At 37.6% G+C, this 15992-nt stretch overlaps 1 long non-coding RNA gene across 1 annotated transcript; it reads right to left on the bottom strand.

Moving 5' to 3' along the window:
• Window positions 1-12691: 12691 nt before the first annotated feature.
• LOC113758128 lies at window positions 12692-13770 on the bottom strand. Its single transcript, XR_003466581.1, has 2 exons — window positions 13691-13770; window positions 12692-12960 (listed from the first exon to the last, which is right to left on the bottom strand). It is a non-coding gene; the product is annotated as an uncharacterized LOC113758128 (long non-coding RNA).
• Between the last annotated feature and the right edge of the window lie 2222 nt (window positions 13771-15992).

Genomic DNA, 15992 nt, shown 5'->3' on the forward strand with positions numbered 1-15992 from the left:
CACTTGTCACCCTTTTGGTTCAAAACTTATCTTTTTGTCTCTCCAATACAAATATCTTAACACTTTGTAAAATAATATCACTTAATACAAAATGCCAACAAGTTGTCAAAAATATAATGCATTTACCGCACTAGCGGGTCCCACGTTCAAAATACGCTTTTAATTTCTCAAAAATTAACCGATACTAGAAAAATCATTTTAAAACTATCTTTGCTCATAAAATTTATCTGGGGAATTTTTTTAATCAAGAAAATGTAGAAAAGGCGGGCGTTTAAAAAAAATAAACCCTAGAAAATTAGAAAATTTTCGGGTTCTCACACTCATACTTTTCGGGGCGTCACATGTTACCCCTCAGCCATTGGCTAAAGGGCAGCCATAGATGGTGGCTTTAGCGGCTGAACCCTAGCAGTAGGAATCCTTAGATACCCTTACCCTAACGGCAGCCTTTTTTCTCAAAGTAAACTAAAGTAGATATCGGAAGTGGACATCTACTATTTGTCTCGCCCCATTTTTAAAATGAAAAATAACGTGTTTCTAAAAAATGATTTTTTGATTTGAAAAAAAATCAATTTTTGTTTTTTTGAAAAATGAATAAAGAAATGTAGGTCTAAATAGGACTTAAAAATGCGACGATTTTGACCCAAAATAATAGTTTAAAAAGGATTTTAATGAAAAATAGGAGTCACCACTTGGTATTGAGTTAAGGTGTACCAAGTCGTCTAAAATGAATTTTTAAAGAAAAAGCAGAAAAACCCTTTTTAAACGACTCTAAGTCCTCGAAAATCAGAGAAATGTGTTCGGAAGTCACATTTGAAGAAAGGGAAGGTAAGGATAAAAATCCAAGGCACCCTTTCAACCTAACCAAGGCTAGTTGCGTGATTTAGTCAAAAATTTTCTTATTTTAAGCTAAAAATTTATCACATTTGGATGTATTATATGAATGCAAAACCTAAACCTAGTGTATAAGGGTCAACATGTTGGACTAGTGTGGTGACGTCATGCAATCCTTATAATCAAATAAATCATATAAAATATAATAAGACAAATAAATACATAAATCACGTATAGCACATAGTACATAAGTATAATATCTAGATGCAAGGTTCTAAGAAAGCGAGTAACACGTAACACACAAGCATGCAAAACACAAAAAAGTAAATAAAGCCCTAACTATTACATTTGGGGGGCTCTAACTACAATCTAAAGGGGGAAAGAATTAAATAAAATGAAATAATAACCTAACTATTACAATTTGATATTTAATTGCCTTCCAAATAATTACAAATTAAATTAAACTAAATATACAGAATTGAAACAAATAAAATGACTAAATAAAATAAAAATAAAATATTCAAAAATCATGCAATTACACACATAGAATAAAATAAGAGCACATAGGGTCAAATAAGATCAAAATGAAGGATAGAGTATACCTCCCTTGAATTGGTTGTCTAATGAGATGTAATTTTCTTATTTACCCTCCAAAACAATAAAATAGTCAAGGCATCACTTTAATTAACAAATAATTATAAAACTGGAAATAAACATGAAATTGAATCAAACAAATCATTCAAATGAAAGTAAACAACCCCTATTCATCAAATTGAAACAAACAAAGACCCATTTGAAAGAGTTGAAGAAGTTCGAGGGATCAATTTATTATTATTACAAATATAAAGGGTCTAAAATGAAATAAATTAAAATTAAGGACTTAAGGTAAAACCTATCCCAAACCAAATGATAAAATTCACAAAAGTAAATGAAAACTAATTTGCTGCGATTAAACGACAAAATTCCCAAAATTCCCCAAAAAAATTCAAATCAAAACTACAAATCTAGACAAAGTTACTATACCCTTCAAATTCATTCCAAAACTCATTAAAATCTATCCAAAAATCATGTTAAGACATATTAAAGAAAAAGTGGCATGTTAAAGGGACAAAATTGATTAAGTTATCCAATTAGTTGGGCCATAGTAGCATAAGAGGAAGGTTGAGGGATCAGACTGCAAATTTGGAAAGTTTTCATGCATGCTACGAAACTTTCTTTAACACATTCTGCATGCAATCCTTTCTGCAATTTTTGACGCCGCAATGTTTCCACAACTTCTCACGACTTGCGATTTTAACAAGCAATACCATCCTAATCTTCTAACATGATTTGCCAAGACATCAACCAAGTCATCTAGTTTTGTAAACAGATATTATGGAACAAGGATATGCAAGAGCGAGGGAACGTAGAAAGAACTTCCGCAACAGCAAAGCAAACCAGTCCATTCTTGCCGCTGGTCATTATTCAACCGAAACACATTAATGTGAAGAGACTCAAACCAAACCAAATACAAAAGCAATGACTTCAGGCCCATGTTGCTAACAATCACCCAAATGCAATTGTCTACCCCACAGAAAATCAAACAAGAGAGCTGGACATAAAAATCAGCAAAAGAAACCAAACTCGGAGCAGCGAAGGTTTCAATCATTTGCAAAACAATGTCTACTTCTACTGCTGCAACAAACCAGGAAGCTCCCCCCCCCCCCAACTATCGACCAAGCTTTTGCTTTATGCATTAAAAAAAAACAAATTTGTTTACAGCAAAAGGAAAGTGAAGGCGCGGAACAACACTATCGAGTGAACATAAAACAGCAAGTGAGCAACAATGGAAAACCAACAACGTGTTTTCCATGCATTTGGAGAACTGGAAACCGACATGATGAGGCAATCTTCAACCAAATAATAAACTTTAATGATAACAAATGCAAATGAGTGTGGAGCTTGTGAGTTGCTGTATAACAGCTTTAGGAGATGCGAGCTTCCCTAGCTGCAAACCACACAACATTTTGACAAGAAAAAGGTTCTAGCAAACATGGAACCCACTGTTTTACGCAACAAGAGGGGAGACCTTAAGGCATGAGGGACAGAATTGGGTCATCACGAGAAGATCACAAACAAGGAGAACAAAGACAGAAATGTGGACATGCAATTAGCCAAAAAAAACGTCTGCAATTTCTGTTGCTTCAAAATTTTAGCAACTTCATGCGGTAAGTTCAATACCAATCCCAAACCAGAACCTCAACCACCCCCAAACCCAGTTTTATCGACATCGCTAACAATCAGGCCGAAAGCTTCGAGCTGGTTGCAGCAGAGCAGATTTTTCATGCACAAATCTTAACCAGACGCAATTCGAACCCAAACAACAGGATCACCCAATACTCTTTTCACTTTCAACATAGAACCCTTGCGTTTAAACACCAGGCGATCAGACACAAGATCATGCAAGCATAGAATAGCAAAATTCTGCAATTTTCAACTACGCTTCTCTGCTATTGCTGCGTTCAGCAGATGTAATTTTCCATCCGAACACAGCCAACATCCCAACCAAACATCAAGCTACGATCTTAAGCAAGAAAAACAAAATTCAACGTCCAAACATGCAAAGTTCAATCCCAGAAATGCAATCTTTTCCTCAGAAGCTTTCCTATTCAGTTTATGGGTTTCGAATGCAATCTCTTTCTGGGTTCATTTATCAGTCAAGAAACAAGAAACTCTACCCATAATCACCAAGATTTGACCCAGAAAAGGACTACGAAGTCCATTTTCTACACAAAACCTCAGTATCTAAACACAGAAATTCCACTCTTGCGCAGGCAACAAAACAGAAAAGGAAAATATGAACTTGTGATGCCCCCACTTCTCCTTAACGCGAACCAAAGGGTATCCGCGGAATGCCTGCCCAACTCTCGCCAGGACTCGGTACAAATCCCATTCAGGCTTAACACAATACTAGCCAACACAACCAGATAAAGTAAGAAAGTGTGGAAAAACTTTCGAACTTAACAATATATAACGATTATCCAATCCGTACATCGGATTTTCAAAAGTTACAACAATACCCAAAATATACAACATCCGGAATATCTAGCCTATTACATTAGAAACCTTAAGCCAAAAGTACATCAAAAGGGGTTCCTTCAAGACTCATTCCATGCCCACTCCTGTTAAGGAAAACAAATCTACGGGGTGAGCAAAACGCTCGTGAGGTCAAGAACACACATGCAAACACGTTGTCCAAGTCACAATCCCAATCAACAGGAAAACGATAAAATACAAGAAGTAAACAGTTCCAGTGAAAAATAAACAGAAACAATTCAAGGATATGGTAGCTCTCAGGAGCTAATTTCCACTTGTTTTGCCAATCTCATTCGTATATCTTCCCGCGATGACTCTCCATCAGCCGGGTTGATATTTCCAATCCGTAGATCTCCACTTACTTCTCATGTCCGTCCACCGTACACTGCATCAGGGCCGAACGACATTTGTAAGGCGATACTCCACGAGTATACCAAGCGAGATCTCTCAAATAGATCAAGCTTTTCCTGGAATTCTTATGGCTCACCGAAGTTTCCGACCAAGCCCATGCCTGCTCGAGTCCCAAGGTCGGCCTATGAGTTTGGACGTCCCCCATGTAACATTTGTGTGTCGAGGAGACTCACTCCAGCGACGTATGCAGCCATAGCATACTAATTCATGTCATTCAAGCATTTGATACATTCAATCATTCATTTAAGTCATTCATGGTTCATTCATTCAATTCAATCAATTCAATCATGAGTCATTTATTTCCAATGAGAACGAGTGCGATAAAGTACACACTTGACTCCATTTTTTCAAAATCTCCAATCATTTATAACAGTAAGCATGTATCAAGTACTCATACACTTGACACTCACCAAGTAAACAAAGAAGAAATGTCACTCGAAATTCAGGCGTCCACCATGGGATCCTCTTGAATGTCCTCTTGGGTGCCTGAGCAATTAATAACACATTATCACTCAAAATCACTTAAAACCCCTAAGTATCAAGAAAGATTGCACGCTAGTACAATCTAAGAAAATCTCGCAAGTACGAGCCTTAATTACTCGTAAATCGAGGCTCAAGGGTAGGATTTTAAAACACAAGAGAAACCTGATTTTCATCTTTGAAATCGTGTGCAAAACGATCAAGTGATATCAAAGGAAGAGGGAGAGTTTGAAAAATTCTATTTTCCTTAAGTTAGGAAATTTCAGATTTGTTGTACGTACTTTGAAAAATCGTATCTCTCTCTCTACAAATCCAAAATTGGAAAACTTGGTACCATTGGAAATTACTTCCAAAGTACTAAAAGTTCCTAGAAGACACTTTTCCATTATTACAATTGGAAGATATTCGAAATTTGGCCCAAAGTTGCTGTTTTGGAAAGTCAAGACAGATTTGGGTTGATTTTCGACAAAGTTTGAAAATTCGGTAAAATTCACACAATGCGAACTAGCCTCTAAAATTTGGAACTCAATTAGAGTTACAATCAAAGTTTTCAACACAACAAGTGGAACAAGAATTGGAGTTTCGAGCACCAAGATATAGTGGCTCAAAGTTACTGAAAAAGTGAGACCGTTAGGCCAAATTTCAGATTTAATTCACGAACGTTGGGACTTTGGTTGAATATCGAAACGGACTCGGAATTGTACCAAATTTGGCAGTATTACACTACCATATGAGGGTAACACCCTGTACAATTTCATAGAAAAATACATACGGGAAGTCAATTAACAAAATCATTAAAGTCCCACAAGTTTCCAAGGCAAATCTGCCTGGTATGTAAATTTTCCTTTTCTAAATATTCGGCTAATGAAAACATCTCAAATATGGTTCATTTATGTAGACAATGTCTAAGAAACATCCAAAATGTATTTGGTGGGTGATTAACACCAAAATTTCGAAACAACAAGTCCCAATCAAGGTTAAGGCATCAACTAGCCAAAAAGAGGGTTTTCAATCCCTGAGTCAGTTTCGAACTTTGGCCACAACTCACTCAATTCAACTTGGAATTGAGCTTGGTTGGTGGCATTGAAAACTAAATTCATAAAGCTACAATTTCTCAGAAGAAATCATTTTAAAAATCTGTGACACCCTGAATATTAGGAGGTTGTTTGTAAAGAAGATACTAAAGTGTATTTCTTTGGGTTTGATTTAAAACCTTATTTTGTTTTAAAAGATTAGAAACCCTAATATTTTAATCAAAAACCCTAGTTACTTGTGACTAACCGGTTTTCTTAAATCTCTCATATTTTAATTGAAACCCTAATTTTAATCACTAGAATTGTAAAATCCCTCACGTTTTTCTTAAAAATTTCATTTTATTTGAAAATTATTCATTTATTAAAGCCCTACCACCCAGTCATTCCATAATAAGTGCAAATGAATCTAGAAAGTAGGGTTTCACTTTTCGGTTTCAAAATTGGAGCAAATTAGGGTTTTCGCGATTTTTCGCCGGATGAATTTTCGGTACGGAGCAAGGACCGAATTTGGTGATTAAAAATGACTTTTAAGTAATAAATAATATGTGATTAGGAGCAATGATATAAGGTTAGTGAATGGAAAGTAAAAACCCTAGTACGTGTGTTTTGAAGAAAAACGGCGCGAACCGACGGGTACCTTGCACTACCGATTGAACGCACCACTTGACCACCACTTTCTTATCACATGAGCATTAATACTTGAGCAAAATATCCCCCCTCATTGCCAGCTAGCTTGACCGAAAATGTGGACTAAAAATAGCAAGGAAAAGAAAGAGAAAAATGAAAGGTGGTGGTGGCTCCAAGTGTCGCCACCTAAGAGTTTCTTGACCAAGACATGGTCATCCTTCTTATCCCTAAATTTTGTTCCTTTTCCCTTCATTATTTCTGCCCCATAGCCGAACAAGGAGAGGAGAGAAAGAGAGAAAGAAAACAAATTCCTTCTTCTTGAGTTGGATCATTCAAGTAAGAAATTGAAATTCCAAACCGATTAAAGTGTGGGTTGTGAGTTGGGAAGCTTGTGGAACCAAGAAATTTCTAAAGGAAGTGGAGTATCACTCTTCCAAGCCTTGTTCTTGAGGTATAAAAATCTGATCATGATCCTTGCTCCTTTAAATTTTGGTTTAAGATGTTATTTAGATCATGTTTTAGCTTGATTACAAGATAAGCAAGTTGTTGTGATGATTCTTGGATGAGATATGCAAGCTAGGGTTTGATTAATTTCTGCCTAACCTTGTTTTATATTTAGTATATGTTGTATATAAGAGTAGATAAGGGGCTTTGGTAGAATTGGAAGCAAGAAAATGGAAGGATTGACTTGAGATTTCAAAAATTCCAGATTTCTGGAATTTCAGGATTACATTCTGTCCGATTTTAATAATCATAGTTAGAGGCCAAATTAGGCTTGCCCTAAAACATGAAAGTTTTAGATAATGGTATTTTATATGTTCCTACAAAATTTCAGCTCAATCGGAGCAACGTAGCCCATGAAAAGACCAAAATACCTTCACTGTTTTAAGGTTTTTCCCAGTAGTCCGTTTGGTCAGTTTATCCAGTTTATCACATTTATTCACTAGGATCCGTACTGATTTAGATTTTTTCCAAAACATGAAAGTTTTAGTATTCTGACTTAGCTTTTAAACGCCTCCAAGAACACCTTAATTGGACCTTGGTAACCTGAGATATGACCATTCCAGTGCAGTACGGTTAAATAGCCGACTAGTTAGATTTTGGTTCTGTAAATTGAGGATTTGACTAGGTTGCATTGGAAACTGGACTAAGTGATCTTCATGAACATTGTAGCCCTGTGTCTTAGATTCGAAACGGTATAAGTTGTGCCTCAATCTGATAAGCGTGGCTTCGGATGTGTTATTTCCGCAACCACGCGTCAAATCTGTCTTTTGCTAGGTTACATTTCCGCACTTGTTATCACTTTGATTTTGTTCTTATGATTGTTATGAGCCTATGGAACGGCTATATACTTGAATCTATGATATGTATGACTTTGGGATTGGCTGAGGAAAAATAATGAAGCCATAAATGGCTGGAAAATTAGGTAAACACAAAGGGCGTGCTGCCCAAATTTACGCTCGAGGACTATAGAAATACACTTGCGACTTGGGTAGAGTTGATATGAATATCACTTGAACCATCTAGGGTACTTGAGTCTTCTTGTTTCGAGGTATATAAGTAAGGACTTGGCCGAACTTGTACCCTTGAGAAATGAAATAATGATTGCTCGGAGTATGTTTTCCTTGTACTTTCGACTCGCATGGCATTTTCAAGTATAAATGTTACAAAGTTTTATCGTTTAAAAAGCGAGCAAGTGTTTCACAACTACTCTCCAAGTGAATTCCAATTTCTTGATTTTTATTGAACGAAACGTCTAAGTTTCGAATCTTAGTCATGTTTCAAAGTTCTCAAACTGAGTTTTATCGCAGATTTGGACTCCGAACCCGGAGTATAACCTGAAAGTGACCAGTAAAGGCACTATATCTTTTGGTGAGTGCTTTCAAATACCGAATTGAACTTGATACTTGAACTTGATACGTGACCAATATGATTACATGTTATATACGTGAATTGTTGGGGCAAGAGTGTACTTTATCGCACTTGCCCTTACGTGATATACTTGTTTATTGTTGCAATTGACTTGATATACTTGTTTATGATGTGCGCACTTCCTGGAATTCCAGAAACCCTGCGGCGAGTTACTTAAGTCGAGCCGGCAAAGGCTTGGTCGATTAGGTAACGAACCCTGGGTCTCTTGTTTTGTCGAGTGGAGTGATATCTCCTCTACTAATCGGTATACTCGAGTATTACCACCCGTGTTTCTTGAGGATTTTGGGCCCAGCTGGGGGTTTGAATGGTGGACGGAGAGTCGTTTAAGTGGTGTTCTACTGGATTGGTTCCTTTACTTGAAAGTTGACGGAGTGTCAACTATTATGTGATCAAACTCCTGATGATGAAATGGGAAGTTGGCTCCTGAGAGCCATCCGTATTCTTATGTTTTGGAATGATTATTGCTTATTGGATTATTGTTTATTCTGAAAAACGTTTACCCTCGCTCATTTTGAGAGTGCTACTTGAAGTGTTATTGCTCACTTTTATGAACTCTTCATGCTCGTTACTTTGCTATATCGAAAACTTGTACTTATAAATAATGGTCAATTTGCTATTTGGAACCTCACTGGGCTTTTAGCTCATTCCACGCTATTTGTTTTCCTTACAGGGGGTACGAGCGAGGCATGAGACATGTACAGACTAGCGTAGTCTAGTTGTTTTGAGTTTTGCTCTTGTACTCGCGCTATTACTCGAATAGAATGTTTTGTATCTGGATTATATACACTTTGAACTAGTTTGGGTATATTGAGTTTTTATATCTTGATTGTGCATCAATGTAAATTATAAACTTGAATTGCGATGCTATTTATGGTCTATGGATGTATGCATGTGATACGAGTGAGTGAGTCCTGGCGAGAGCTGGGCAGGCGGTCCGCCGAACCCTTTGGTACGCCTTAGGGAGAGGTGGGGTCGTCACAAAATCTGTCCACAACTAGCTCATATTAAAGCATCAACTCGCTGCTTAAAACAGAGCTTCCAGTAAAATGAGAAACAGAACAGGCAACTTTACAAGGTTGGTACTGATCACTCAAGTGGAATTAGGATGTGCATTTTATACCGTTGTAAAACTGGGAATGTCTAGTTTCCATTGCCATAAACGGCACTTGATTTTGACATCGGAGAAAAAAGTTATGACCGAAACATAAACACTGCCAGAGTACACTGGACACCCGTTTCCAGTTTTGATGAATTTTCGAAATCATAACATTTGGCCAACCAAATCACGTAATTTTTTGTGGAAACCTTTCACACAGCCCACACAACATATATACATCATAAAAAAGTCAATTGAACCTCAAAAAAATGCTCTAAAGGTCACGGCATTGACAGGGGCAGAAACGGAAAAATTTCCCTCTTCACTTCCTTTGAGTTTCCATCCACAATATCACTTATTTCTACTAAATTAAGCACTAATCCAACATTAATAACATCAAAACTTATCAAATCAGTCCATCAAGCCATAGTGGGAGTTCATAGAGCCCACACACCAAATTTTCAACATAAATTAAGCTACCCACATGAATATATGAGCTTATACGTGCCAGATATCTTCTATAAACCAAGAATTCAAAGGTTGAGCGTTGATTACCTTTGTTGGTGACTCAAGCAGAAATTTTCGGCCCTTGATAGCTAAAGAAAACCGTGGAAAACAAGATCTTTTCCTAGCTGAGGTTGTTCACCAAGTGTTTAGCAAGTTGTACGTAAAATTTGAGGTGATTTGGTGAAGATTTGAAGGTGAAATGAAGAAGAAATGTGGGCTGTTTTTCTTCCTCCTTTGGCCGCTGGAATGTGAGAGAGAAAGGAGAGTGTTTGGGCTGCAATGAAGCTTCCTTGAAAAGCTTTAATGTGTGGCTCCAAATTGTGCAAAAGTCAACTCTCTCCCCGCGCTCGCACGCGCATTTTTCGTGCTCGATTCCTCTCGAGTTTATTTCACTAGTGCACTAAACCTCTAATGCACTTTCATTCATACTATTATTATTCACTCTTAAGGGTCTAAAAATAAGGGTTTAAAGTCCCTCAATTAATCGCGCCCGCGAAAACGCGTAGTACCGATTTCTGCGCGATAAAGTGAAATCTCCAGAATTTCTTATAATGATAATATAACTAACTAACACTTGAACACTTAAACATAAAAATACCTATTTTAAGACTAATGTACAAGTATCCAATTTTTCAAGCTCATAGTACTCTAAAATCGGTTATTGTCTCCAAACGCGCATTCATTATTCTCACTTAACGAGCTTCCAAAAATTAAATTTGGAAACAAATCATTTTAAAAATATATGCAAGTCATAATTCCATGTAATTGGGTCTAAAAAGGTTGAAATAAAATATTTGGAATAAACGGGCAATTAAATATTTAAATAAGCTAGCAATAGGAATTTAAAATAAGTAAATTTTTGCGAGTCCTCACATCCTCTCCCCCTTAAGAGAATTTCGTTCTCGAAATTTACCTTGATTGGCGAATAGGTCTGGATACTTTTCTCGAATTGCTTCTTCGACTTCCCAAGTCACTTCCTCTAGCCCGTGGTTCCTTCAAAGAACTTTTACCAGCGGTATCCGTTTATTCCTCAATTCTTTCACCTTCCTATCTAGAAGCTTTACCGGTTTCTCCTCATAGGTCAAAGTCTCATCAATTTCAATGCTTTTCGGTTGCAAAATAAGAGTAGGGTCTGGATGGTAATTCTTAAGCATAGACACGTGGAATACGTTGTGAATTCGAGACAGACTCGGTGGCAATTCCAACTTATATGCTACATTCCCCACGCGTTGAACAACCTTATAAGGCCCTACAAACCTCAATTGTAACTTCTTTCCCTTCCCAGACATTAAACTTGCTTTTAGAGGTGTAATCTTAAGAAATGCTAGATCTCCAACCACAAATTCTAAGTCCTTCCTCCGATTATCTGCATAACTCTTTTGACGACTCTGTGCGATCTAAATTCTCTGGCGTACTAACTTCACTTTCTCATTAGCTTCCTCAATCCAAGGCATTGTAGTCGGGTCTAAGATTCTTCGTTCACCTACTTCATCCCAACAAATCGGAGATCTACACTTTCGACCATAAAGTGCTTCATATGGAGCCATTTGAATAGAAGAGTGAAAGCTATTGTTATATGCAAATTCTACCAGTGTTAAAAATTTACTCCAACTCTCCCCAAAATTCAAAATACAAGTTCTCAACATATTCTCAAGGGTTTGAATCGTCCTCTCAGATTGTCCATCGGTTTGGGGATGGTAAGTAGTACTAAAATTCAATTTAGTCCCCAACACTTTCTGCATCTTTTGCCAGAATCTCGAAACAAATCTCGAGTCTCTATAGGACACAATACTTACAGGTATTCCATGTAACCTGATAATCTCATCCAAGTACAACTTAGCCAACTTCTCCAATGGGTATTTCATATTAATTGGCAGAAAATGAGCCAATTTGGTCAGTCTATCCACTATTACCCAAATAGCATCATGGCCTCTTTGTGTCCTCGGTAATCCTGATACAAAATCCATAGTGATGTTCTCCCATTTCCACTCAGGTATCTCCAGAGGTTGTAAAAGTCCCGATGGTTTCTGATGTTCAACTTTAACCTATTGACAAATCAAACAGGTCTGGACAAATTGAGCAATCTCCTTCTTCATGCTCTCCCACCAATACAAACATTTTAAGTCTTGGTACATTTTATTCCCTCTAGGGTGTACAGTAAACTTCGATCGGTGTGCCTCTTCCAAAATCTCCTTCTTAAATCCCTCATCTTTTGGCACCACTATCCGATTCCGAAATTTCAAAATACCATTTGATCCCAAGTTAAAATTTGATTTTTCTCTCTTTTTGACTTTCTCCACTCATTTTTGCACTTCAGGGTCCCTTTCTTGAGTCTCTTTAATACGTTCCAACAAAGTGGAATTCACTACAATATTCCCAAGGATTACTTTCCTCAGCTCAAGTCAAGGATTCCAATAACTAACCTCTTCCAACAAGTGTAATTCCTTAATCATCAATTCGGTCACTTGTATTTGACGACTTAGAGTATCGACCACTACATTGGCCTTTCCTGGATGGTACTTTATCGTGCAATCATAGTCTTTTAAAAATTTCATCCACCTATGTGACAGCCCCACCTCCCCCTAAGGCGAACCAAAGGGCTCGGCGGACCGCCTGCCCAGCTCTCGCCGGGACTCACTACAGTCCTCAATTAAAATACATCACTCACATCCAATAACATAGGGTACAACCTCAAGAATAAACGAAATAACATTTTTCAAACTTAGAACGAGATAAGATACATTACAAATCTCAAGTAAGGGTATCATTCCCCGAATAAGACAAAAGTCCTCAGTTCTCAAATAATTACATCAAATACTTATCAAGTGAATCGAATTCAAATTATATATGAGATATCCCTTCAGGCACTAATAACTCAATACAAGCGCTTTCTTTGGCCTCGAGCCCTGTGGGGAAAAATTATTTTTGGGGGTCACTAATTAAGCCTCAGAACTTCCACTTCCAAACCTGTTAAGGAAAACAAATTGGGGTGAGCTAACGCTCAGTGAGGCCAAGGGAAAAACATGCAAGCATGCTAGCAAAGACACAATATAAAGCAATAACTCGAGTAACAAGTAACTGCGAAACGTTAAGCAACTAGGGAATTTAATCACAATAAAAGGATACGGGAGCTCTCAGGAGCTAATCCACGCGCGATCCAAGCTCAGGTAGTTGACCCTCCGTCAACTTTCACAGTTATCCATGTAGAACTCCACTTACTACCTCCAGCCACCATGACACCCTCTTGGATCCGTAACCAAACAAGCATGTAGGTGGTATCACTTAACAAGTATACCTAGCAAGACCCCTTATTTGGATCAAGCTATAACACTTCCCAAGGTTCACCAAGTTTCTCGACCAAGCCCTTGCCGGCTCGAGTTACAAGGCTAGCCAATGGGTTGGGGCGTCCCCCCCATTCACTTTTAGGTCGATGAGACGAAGCTCCAATCGACAAGATTTGGTCATAGCATTGAGACGGGATGAGCGGTACCTCCTACCCTAAAAGGGCATGATACATTCTGCCGCTCAATACTCACGAAAAACACTTTCATTTGCATTCACATGTAACATGTATCACTTATCAAGCAAGCAATTTCATGAAAGAGAGGACAGGGACGATAAAGTACGCCCTAGCCTCATTAACTAGAAAGTACAAGAATCATTTCATTTAAACACTTCACATGCACTTGATACTCACCAAGTATCAAAAGTCAAAGTTTGAGAAATTAGCTCTAAGACGCTTCGCCGGGAGTTCCCTCGAAGTCCTCTTGAGATCCTGAAAGTATGCAATAATGCATTGTATCTCAAATTCCAGGCCATACAGTATTCGTGTAAAGAAAAGAAATAGTCAATTTTGACTCCACAATTCAAGTTTCCAAAGTATTTCGGTTCATAAGGAACCGACTTTCAAATGAGGTCTCAAGTGATAGGTGAACTCATGAAAATAGGTTTGAAATGCTCTAAGAGTTGTAAAAATGTAACCTAGGCCCTTAAAAGAACATTTAGGTCCAAATTGGAAATTTTCACTTTTCGAGTCATTCGTGGAAAAATCAGTCCGGAAGTTCGGAAAGTCTAAAATAGAAAATTTTACACCGTCAAAAACTTCATTCGAAGCATAAAAACTTTGTAGAAGGTCACTTTCCAAGAATCAAATCAGAAACAAGTCAATTTCTCCAAGAAAGTTTACTATTCATTGAAGATAGGTCAAAACAGTCCAAGTTTTTCCAATAATTTTGGAATTTGCTAAAAATCATAGAATCAAAACCAGACTTTGAAATTTGATATGCATGTAAAGTTCCAATCCAGGTTTCAAATGAAAAAAATGGAACTCGATTCCGATGTTCCTAGCTCAAGAAATAAAAAGTTGAAATTCGCTAAAATTCCTGGACTGTTGGCCTATTTTCCAGATTTAATGCACTTCGCTAATTAGGCCATATCTCACTCGATTCTCAGTGAAATTGAAAACGGTTGGTGGTGTTAGAAACTAGGTTCACAAGGATATATTTATGCATAAGAAATCATTTCCAAAATCCAGACATAAGCGGTTCAAAATCAAGCAACAAAATGGATTTTCTGGACAGTCTCGGATGAACAGTAATAAACAGGCAGCCAACTTTCAAAACTCGCCACGAATCGCTCGGGACGAACTAGAAAATGAGATTGGTGCCATTTTAAAGCTCTAAGAGTCTACTTTCAAATGCCGCAAACGGCATTCAATTTAGATCAACGAGCAAAACGTTATAGCTACACAAATGTTTCTGGTCAGAAAATTCTGGAGCTTGTTCCAGTTTTGCTTCTTTACTTGTAGCTCAAAATTTAACCAACCATTTGGGTTGATTTTTGGAAGACAACCACAATACACATAGCACAACGTATCTACACCAATTTGGAAGCTCAATTAGCACCAGAAAATTTTTGAAATTACAGGGCAGCAGCAAACAAGAAAGTCGGCAGCAAGTCAGAAATTTCAGACAATACCTTCTCCAAATTTCTAAGTTTCTTCCAACTTCATTCCATCAATCATTCTATATACATGTAACTGTTATTCTTGGTTTTGATGATCACAATGTACTTTGAAATGTCTATCTAACTCTCTTCAAATATAAGTGCTTTTTGCCTATCAAAGAATCAGGTACGAATATGTCAAGAAATGAATATCAACCAAAAGAAGAAGCAAAAACAGGACACTCATATCGGACGTCCGAAGGAATCTGTCGGACGTCCGAAAGGATGAAGAACATCAAGAAGGAAATACTGTCGGACGCTCGTAAGGAAGCATCGGACGTCCTGAACGATCGGACGCATGCTTCGGACGCACATCAATCTCATCGGACGTCCTAAAAATTCCACAAAGCTTTGATAGCTCTCTGGACGACGTTCGGACACAGAAGCTCGGACGATAATATCCCATCGGACGTCCGAACAACAACCTGACTGATTTACGGACGATGACTAAGCTGTAGGACGTCCGACATCCCCAACGGCTAGCTGACTCTTCATCTGCCTTCTATCCGTTGGAAGCATTAATGAAGCCCATTTTAGGTCCCCTTCAAATACAAACGATTCTGAACAAGACAGGGACTTTTGCACACTTTGTTTACAAGATCTCAAGAGATATTTTAGCTTGAAAATAGTCTCCAAAACTAGATTTGTTCTCCAAGTGGTGTGAATTTCTTGTGAGCATTTCTTTTGTGATTGAAAGTTTCTTTAGTGTAGCTTTGTTGAGGGTTATCTGAGTGATTGTAAAACTTCTTAGCTTGACTAAGTGAGGCTTAGGGCAAGGAGGAAGTGCTCCCTCCATTGTACATCTAGTTGATCATCTTTCATCAAAGAGAAGTTGCTCAGCCTAGTAATTGGTCTTCAAGTTTGAGGAAAGCTTGGTAGACAATCGGTTTGATATTCTATCTTATTCTTTTTTATTTTATAAAATTCTCATTGCTTATCTAGACTTGTTTTTCGAATCAATATTGCTCTCTTCTTCTAATCTACTTGATTGATCA

The sequence above is a fragment of the Coffea eugenioides genome, unplaced genomic scaffold, assembly GCF_003713205.1.
Source record: "Coffea eugenioides isolate CCC68of unplaced genomic scaffold, Ceug_1.0 ScVebR1_36;HRSCAF=193, whole genome shotgun sequence".
In the NCBI taxonomy this organism is placed as follows: Eukaryota; Viridiplantae; Streptophyta; class Magnoliopsida; order Gentianales; family Rubiaceae; genus Coffea; species Coffea eugenioides.